At 43.9% G+C, this 8,003-nt stretch overlaps 1 non-coding gene across 1 annotated transcript; it reads right to left on the reverse strand.

Annotated features, from left to right (window-relative positions):
- Positions 1 to 4,789: 4,789 nt before the first annotated feature.
- On the reverse strand, positions 4,790 to 4,927 carry LOC119929175. The gene has a single exon (XR_005451312.1). It is a non-coding gene; the product is annotated as a small nucleolar RNA SNORA7 (small nucleolar RNA).
- Positions 4,928 to 8,003: the final 3,076 nt, after the last annotated feature.

Here is an 8,003-nt window from a genome sequence, read left to right on the forward strand (position 1 = left end):
ACAGAGGACTTGGGTTCTAATCCTAGTTCTGCCACTGCCAGTTGTGCGACCTTGGGCAAGTTACTTAACTTTTCAGGGCCTCAGTTTCCTCATCTGAAAAACAGAGATTCAATACCTCCTACTTAGGATGTGAACAGGTCCTCTGGCTCCCAGGCCTGTGTTTTTTTTCCACTAGACCATGCTATATTTTGGGTTTCCCAAAAGCGTGATGTTTGATACAGAATTTGGGTTTAGAACCCAGACCAAAATCATTTGAGAAAGTTTTAACAAGTAAGAGATGAGATCTGCTGGTAAAATATCTTCAAGACCCAAACAATCTGAAAACACTGATTTAAAAGTTGAAATAATATTTAGGGGGAAAAAGTTCTCAAAAGGACTGATAGGTGTTGATCCCCACAGCACGTATCTTATCTTAAATTATACATGTCCGCTAATTCTGTTATACTGTAGTCTCCCAAGTGCTTAGTATGGTGCTCTGCACATAGTAAGCACTTAATAAATACCATTGATTGATTGACCTCTGTGTGCATCTACCCCAGTGCTTAGAAGAGTGATTGGTACATGGTGAGTACTGAACAAATACCACAATTATTATTTTGCTGTATTGGCCCCTAATCATCTGGGACCCGGGAGTCAGGAAATCCGGGTTCTAGTCTCAGCTCTACTACTGTCCCGCTGTGTGACCTTGGGTAAATCATTCATTCATTCCATCGTATTTATTGAGCGCTTACTGTATGCAGAGCACTGCACTAAGTTCTTGGAAAGTACAATACAGCAATAAAGAGAGACAATCCCAACCCACAACAGGCTCACAGTCTAGAGGGGGGAAGACAGACATCAGTACAAGAAACAGGCATCAATATAAATAAACAAAATTATAGAAGTAAATATATATACAGAAGTGCTGTGGGGTGGGGCGGGTGGGGGGTAGGAGATTCGGAGCTCTGGCTTTCCAGCCCCTCTCCCTGTGGGTTTCCAGCAGGACTTTTTGCATGGCCTCTCATTTGTCCCTTTTGCCTCAAAATAACACCCTTTATTGGCCTTGCTAGACCACCCCTCGGCCCAAACCCTCAGTCCTTAACCTCACTTAACCTCTCTGGGAGTCTCTGTATCTTCACTCCCAACCTCTTAGATTGTGAGCCCCCAGTGGGACAGGGATTGGGTCAGATCTGATTTTCTATCTATCTCAGTGTTTAAGACATAGAAGATGCTTACCAAATCATATTATCGTATAACTATGTAGATATCTTTATATATTTTCAATTATTTAGATTAACGTGTGTCTCCCCATCTCCTTATGGGCAGGGAACATGTCTGCCAACTCTGTTACATTGTTCTGTCCTAAGTGCTTAGTACAGAACTCTGCCCATAGTAAAGCGTTCAGTGAATACCACTGATTGACTGTACTTCATTTTAAGGGCTCAGTAAATACCATAATTAGCTAATGAACTAGGTGAAATTTAAGGAACTAACACTGACCTCTGGAGCTCTGGCTGATTTGGCTCTTGACTTCTTCTGGCTCCTGGAGATCAGTTATGACCTAGCTAATCCTTCTCCTAGTCTCAGTCCAGGAAAACCCATTTCCTCCATAACCAGTGGAATCAGAGGCTATTAGGCATCAGGGAGAGTTGCTAGGCTAATTTTTTAACTGAACTGAGGTCTGACCCAGGGCAGAGCCATGGCCACTTGACTCATTTTCCAGTACAGCGTGGCCATTTCCAGATGTACAAGAGGCGAGTGTTGGAATTCAGTCATTAATCAAACATGTACTCTCCCAAGCACTTAGTACAGTGCTCTGCACACAGTAAGCACTCAATAAATATGATTGATTGATTGATTCAATCCAATGCTATGTGTTTGAAAAGGGATATAAAGGTGGTGAGGATCACAGCATTGAGGAAGGGGTCCTGGCACTGGAAAATGCAGAAGGCCTTTCCTTCTGAACAAGTGGAACACCTTGCCAAATTGTACTTTCCTAAGCACTTAGTACAGTGCTCTGAACACAGTAAGTGCTTCATAAATAAGATTTAATGAATGGATGAATACCTGAGGCAGATTCTGTCCCACTGCACAGGGAGAATAAAGTAAGGATGATGAGGCTTTATTTCTCAAAATGCACATGTCTCTGAAGTCCATGTCAAGCTGCTCTCTGCAGGGCATGCTGGGTGTTTTGCCTGAGCACCTGTCTCTTCATTTTCTGGGGCAGGAACCATATGAATCTCTCACCTTTGGGCTCTTGTTTCTAAGCCACCTGGGTTGATAATATCTTTGCTTTCGTCACGGTTGATGGCCAAATCTTCATAATAATTATCGTATTTATTAGGCGTGCACCCTGTGGCAATGTAATGAGCTGAGTCCTGGAGTAGATATATGGCAATTACATCGGTCATAGTCCCTGTTCTTAACAGGGCTCACAGTCTAAGAGATAGGATAGTAGGAATCCTGTTCACATTTTACAGATGAGAAAACTAAGGCCTTGAAAAATTAATTGACTTGTCCAAGGTCACACAGCAGGCGGGGGGCAAAACTGGGATTAGAACCCGGCTCTCCTGAATCCCAGCCCCATGTTTCCTCCAGTACACTGTACTGACTAAACCAGTCTCTAGGCCAGCCTGAAGTTTGAGATTTGCTTACGTCAATAAGCAAGAGAGAAGCAGAGAAGCAGCGTGGCTCAGTGGAAACAGCACAGGCTTGGGAGTCAGAGGTCATGGGTTCGAATTCTACTCCGCCGCTGGTCAGCTGTGTGACCTTGGGCGATCCACTTAACTTCTCTGTGCCTCAGTTACCTCATCTGTAAAATGGAGATTAAGACTGTGAGCCCCATGTGGGAGAACCTGATCACCTTGTATTCCCCCCAGGGCTTAGTACAGTGTTTTGTCCATAGTAAATGCTTAACAAATACCATCATCATTATTATTATTATAATAAGGACTGACCCTCGATAATGGACATTTGCTAAAAAATAGGCCCTGAGCAAAGAGTTGATGCATATTTATATAGAAATTATGTAAATTATTTATATTAATGCCTACCTCTCCCTTTAGACGGTAGCTCATCATGGGCAGGGAAAGTGCCTGCCAACTCTGTTGTATTGCACTCTCCCAAGCATTAGGTTCAGTGCTCTGCACATAGTAAGCATCACTGATTCATTCTAGTCGAGGGTCCGGACAACACTGTGGTTGTTTCCAGAGACTGATGTTCTGGTTCCCCAGTTAATATTGAAGTTGGTGCTTAGAATGTTTATTTTTCCACCTTCCTGGCTCTCATGGTAAGTTTTTTCATTTTAACTTTCAAAATTAAGGTCCAAATTTTGATATTACCTACCTCTCCCACCCTGACCTCTCTCCATCGTTGCAGTCTCATATTTTCTCTTGCTTTCAGGACATCTCTAAATGGATATCTCACCAGCACCTCAAACTTTACATGTCCAAAATGGAACTCTTCTTCTCACACAAACCCTGCCCGCCCCGTGATTTTCTGATCACTAAACAGCACCAACCATCCTCCCTGTCTCACAAGCCTGTAATCTTGGCATTATCCTTGAATCATTCCCTCTCATTCAACCCACACATTCAATCTGTCACAAAATCCTGACGGTTCTTCTGCTGCAACATCTCTAGAATCTGTCCTTTCTTCTCCATCCAAACTGCTACCAGCCTGATCAAAGCACTCGTTGTTTCCCATCTAGACTAGTGAATCAGCCTCCTCACTGACCTTCCTGCATCCTACCTCTCTCCTCTCCATCCATACTTCACTCTGCTGCCTGGATTATTTTTCTGAAAAACTGCTTAGTCTGTATCTCCTCGCTCCTCAAAAACCTTCAATGATAATAATAATAATAATAATAATAATAATAATAATAATAATAATAATAATTGTGGCATTTTTTAAGCATTTACTTTGTTCCAGGCACTGTTCTAATCGCTGGGGTGGATATAAGCTAATAATGATAATAATAATGATAGCATTTGTTAGGCACTTACTATATGCAAAGCACTGTTCTAAGTGCTGGGGAGGATACAAGGTGATCAGGTTGTCCCACGTGGGGCTCACAGCCTTAATCCCCATTTTACAGATGAGGGAACTGAGGCACAGAAAAGTTAAGTGACTTGCCCAAAGCCACACAGCTGACAAGCGGCAGAGCCGGGATTTGAATCTATGGCCTCTGACTCTCAAGTCCATGCTCTTTCCACTGAGCCACACTGCTTCTAAGCAAATCAGGTTGGACACAGTCCCTGTTGCACGTGGGCTCACAGTCTCAATCCCCATTTTAAAGCTGATGTAACAGGCACAGAGAAGTTAAGTGACTTGCTCAAGACCACACAGCAGACAAGTGGCAGAGCTGACACTAGAACCCAGGTCTTTCTGACTCTGAGGCCTGTACTCTGTTCACTAGGCCACGCTTACTCCCAAAGCCCGTTGTTGGGTAGGGACCGTCTCTATATGTTGCCGATTTGTCCTTCCCAAGCGCTTAGTACAGTGCTCTGCACACAGTAAGCGCTCAATAAATACGATTGAATGAATGAATGGTTGTCCATCTACCTCGGCATCAAACAGAAACTCCTTGTCTTATGCTGTTGAGTCATTTCCTACTCATAGCTGCACCACAGACACATCTCTTCCAGAACGCCCTGCTCTCCTTCTGCAATCATTCTGGTAGTGGATCCATAGAGTTTTCTTGGTAAAAAATTTAGAAGTGGTTTAACACTTCCTACTTCCGCACAGTAAACTTGAGTCTCTGCCTTCGGCTCCCTCCTGTGCCACTTCTGCCCAGCACAGGGGAATTTTAACTTGTAGCAGATTGCCTTCCACTAGCTAGCCACTGCCCAAGCTAGGAATGGAATGGGTAGGCTTCTGCCTGACTCTCCCTCCTGTAGCTGAGACTGGTAGAGTACTGGAAACTCTCGAGGTGTGACCCTGAGAGGAGAAACTCCTTACCATTGGTTATCAGCTTTCTTTCTTCTACCTAACCTGACTGATATCCTAATACAACCCGTCCCAAATGTTCCATTCCTCTAACGCCAACCTATTCTCGGTACCTCAATCTCATCTACCCATCACCAACCCCTTATCCACGTTCTCCCTGGAACTTAATAATAATAATGGCATTTATTAAGCGCTTACTATTTGCAAAGCACTGTTCTAAGCACTGGGGAAGTTACAAGGTGATCAGTTTGTCCCACGGGGGGCCTCACAGTCGTCATCCCCGTTTTACAGATGAGGTCACTGAGGCCCAGAGAAGTTAAGTGACTTGCCCAAAGTCACACAGCTGACAATTGCCAGAGCCAGGATTTGAACCCATGACCTCTGACTCCAAAGCCCATGCTTTTTCCACTGAGCCACGCTGCTTCTCTACTTCCCCCACCTTCATGTCAGTGAGTCTACCAGTCTCCCCACCTTCGAAGCCTTCCTAAAATCACAGCTACTTCAAGAGGTCTTCCTAGACTAAACCCTTTATTTCCTCTATCCACCCTTCCCTTTGCTTCAACTATGAACTTTTCTGTGCATCCCTTAGAAGCTTTGATACCCAAGCCCACAATACTTATGTGAATATATTCATTCATTCATTCATTCAATTGTATTTATTGAGCGCTTACTGTGAGCAGAGGACTGTACTAAGTGCTTGGGAGAATACAACAATAAACAGACACATGCCCTGCCCACAGTGATACTCTATTTCCCCATCCCTAATCTATTTTAATCAATCAATTGTATTTACTGACTACTTACTGGGTGCAGAGCACTATAATAAGTGCTTGACCTCGCTACTCTCCTGCTACAACGCAGCCCACACACTTTGCACCTCCTAATGCCAACTTTCTCACTCTACCTCCATCTCATCTATCTTGCCGCCAACCTCTTGACTACATCCTGCCTCTGGCCTGGAACACCCTCCCTCTTCATATCCGATAGACAGTTACTCTCCCCACCTTCAAAGCTTTATTGAAGGCACATCTCCTCCAAGAGGCCTTCCCTGACTAAGCCCTCCTTTCCTCTTCTCCCACCCCCTTCCTGACCACCTTGACTTGCTTCCTTGATTCATCCCCCTTCCCAGCCCCATAGCACTTATATACGTTTTATTTATTTATTAATATTATTTTATTTTCATTTTATTTATTTATTTATGTTAATGTATGTCTCCCCCTCTAGACTGTAAGCTCGCTGTGGGCAGGGAAGTGTCTGTTATATTGTTGCATTGTACTTTCCCAAGTGCTTAGTACAGAGCTCTGCACACAGTGAGTGCTCAATAAATACGGAATGACTGAATAACTACAATATAACAGAGTTGATAGATTTGTTCTCTGCCCATGAGCTTACAGTCCAGAGGAGGAGACTTTAATGCCCATCTACCCCTGTAGGCTGTAAGCTCCTTGAGGGCAGGGATTGTGTCTACCAACTCTGTTATATTTTACTTTCCCAAGTGCTTAGTACAGTGACTGTGAGCCCACTCTCCTAGACTGTGAGCCCACTGTTGGGTAGGGACCGTCTCTATATGTTGCCAACTTGTACTTCCCAAGTGCTTAGTACAGTGCTCTGCACACAGTAAGCGCTCAATAAATACAACTGATTGATTGATTGATTGATTGCTCTACCCAAAGTAAGCACTCAATGAATACAATTGACTGACTAAGGATGAAGAATAAAACATATTTGTTTCCTTGTTACCCAGAAAGGAGATGAGCAAGGTAGACAGAGCACAGGCCTGGAAGTCAGAAGGATCTGGGTTCTAATCCAGGTTCTGCCGTTTCTCTGCTGTGAGACCTTGGACAAGTCACTACACTTCTCTGGGCCTCAGTTACCTCATCTGGAAAGTGGGGATTAAGACTGTTAAGCCCCATGTGGGACAGGGACTGAGTCCAACCCGATTTGCTTGTATCAACCCCAGTATTTAGAACAGTGCCTGGCATGTAGTAAGTGCTTACCGAATACTACTACTATTATTATTATTTTTAATAAATCTCCATGAATTAATTGCGGATTGGCCTGATCCTGAGAAAGGAGAGCACAAACCTCTCTATTTGATGGAGCAAAGGCTGATTTCTATGCCCAGTTTTGCCACAGACAAGTTCTACCTGTAGACATTAGTAAATTCCTGGAACTGATAATAATAATAATAATAATAGCATTTGCTAAGTGCTTAGTATGTGCAAAGTACTGTTCTAAGTTCTGGGGGGATACAAGGTGATCAGATTGTCCTGTGGGGCTTACAGTATTAATCCTCATTTTACAGATGAGGTAACTGAGGCTCAGAGAAGTTACTTGACATGCCCAAGGTCACACAGCAGAGATGTGGCGGAGACGGGATTCAAACCCATGACCTATGACTCCAAAGCCCGTGCTCTTTCCACTGAGCTATGTTGCTCAGTCACTAATGACTCCTGAATAATGGGAGAAGTAGATCAGAGGTGCTGTGCTCCCAACCCCACACTAGAAAATGATGAAAAATGCAACATCCCAAATGCCATTAGCTACATGCATCATGGGCTAGTGGAAAGAGCATGGGGCTGCTGGAAGTGAGGGGACCTGGGTTCTAATACCACCTCCACCACTTGTCTGCAGGTGGGCAAAGCATTTAACTTCTCTGTGCTTCCGTTTCATCTAACAAATGCCTATGTCTCCCTCCCTCTTGGACTATGAGCCCCATTTGGGACAGGGACTGTGTCTGACCTGATTATTTTGTACTGACCTCAGGACTTAGTTCAGTGTTTGGCACATAGTAAGCCCTTAAATACTACAGTTATTAAATGCCTGAATGCTCAATGGGATAGTCTAACCTAGGTGATCAGCCAATATAATGTACGGAGTGAAGAGCCTGGTATTAAGCCCTTGGGAGAGTACTGTAGTGTTGGAAGGTCTGATCCCTGCCTTCCAGGGTCTTTCAGTCTAGTGGCTGCTAGATTATCCTCCAACTCTGATATCTGCTTGATACCTGATTGAAGCGGTACATGTGAATGGAGATGCTCCTGAAACAGAAGGTGATAGGGAAAGCTTCCGAGAAATAA

This window comes from Tachyglossus aculeatus, chromosome 5 (genome assembly GCF_015852505.1).
Source record: "Tachyglossus aculeatus isolate mTacAcu1 chromosome 5, mTacAcu1.pri, whole genome shotgun sequence".
Lineage (NCBI taxonomy): Eukaryota > Metazoa > Chordata > Mammalia > Monotremata > Tachyglossidae > Tachyglossus > Tachyglossus aculeatus.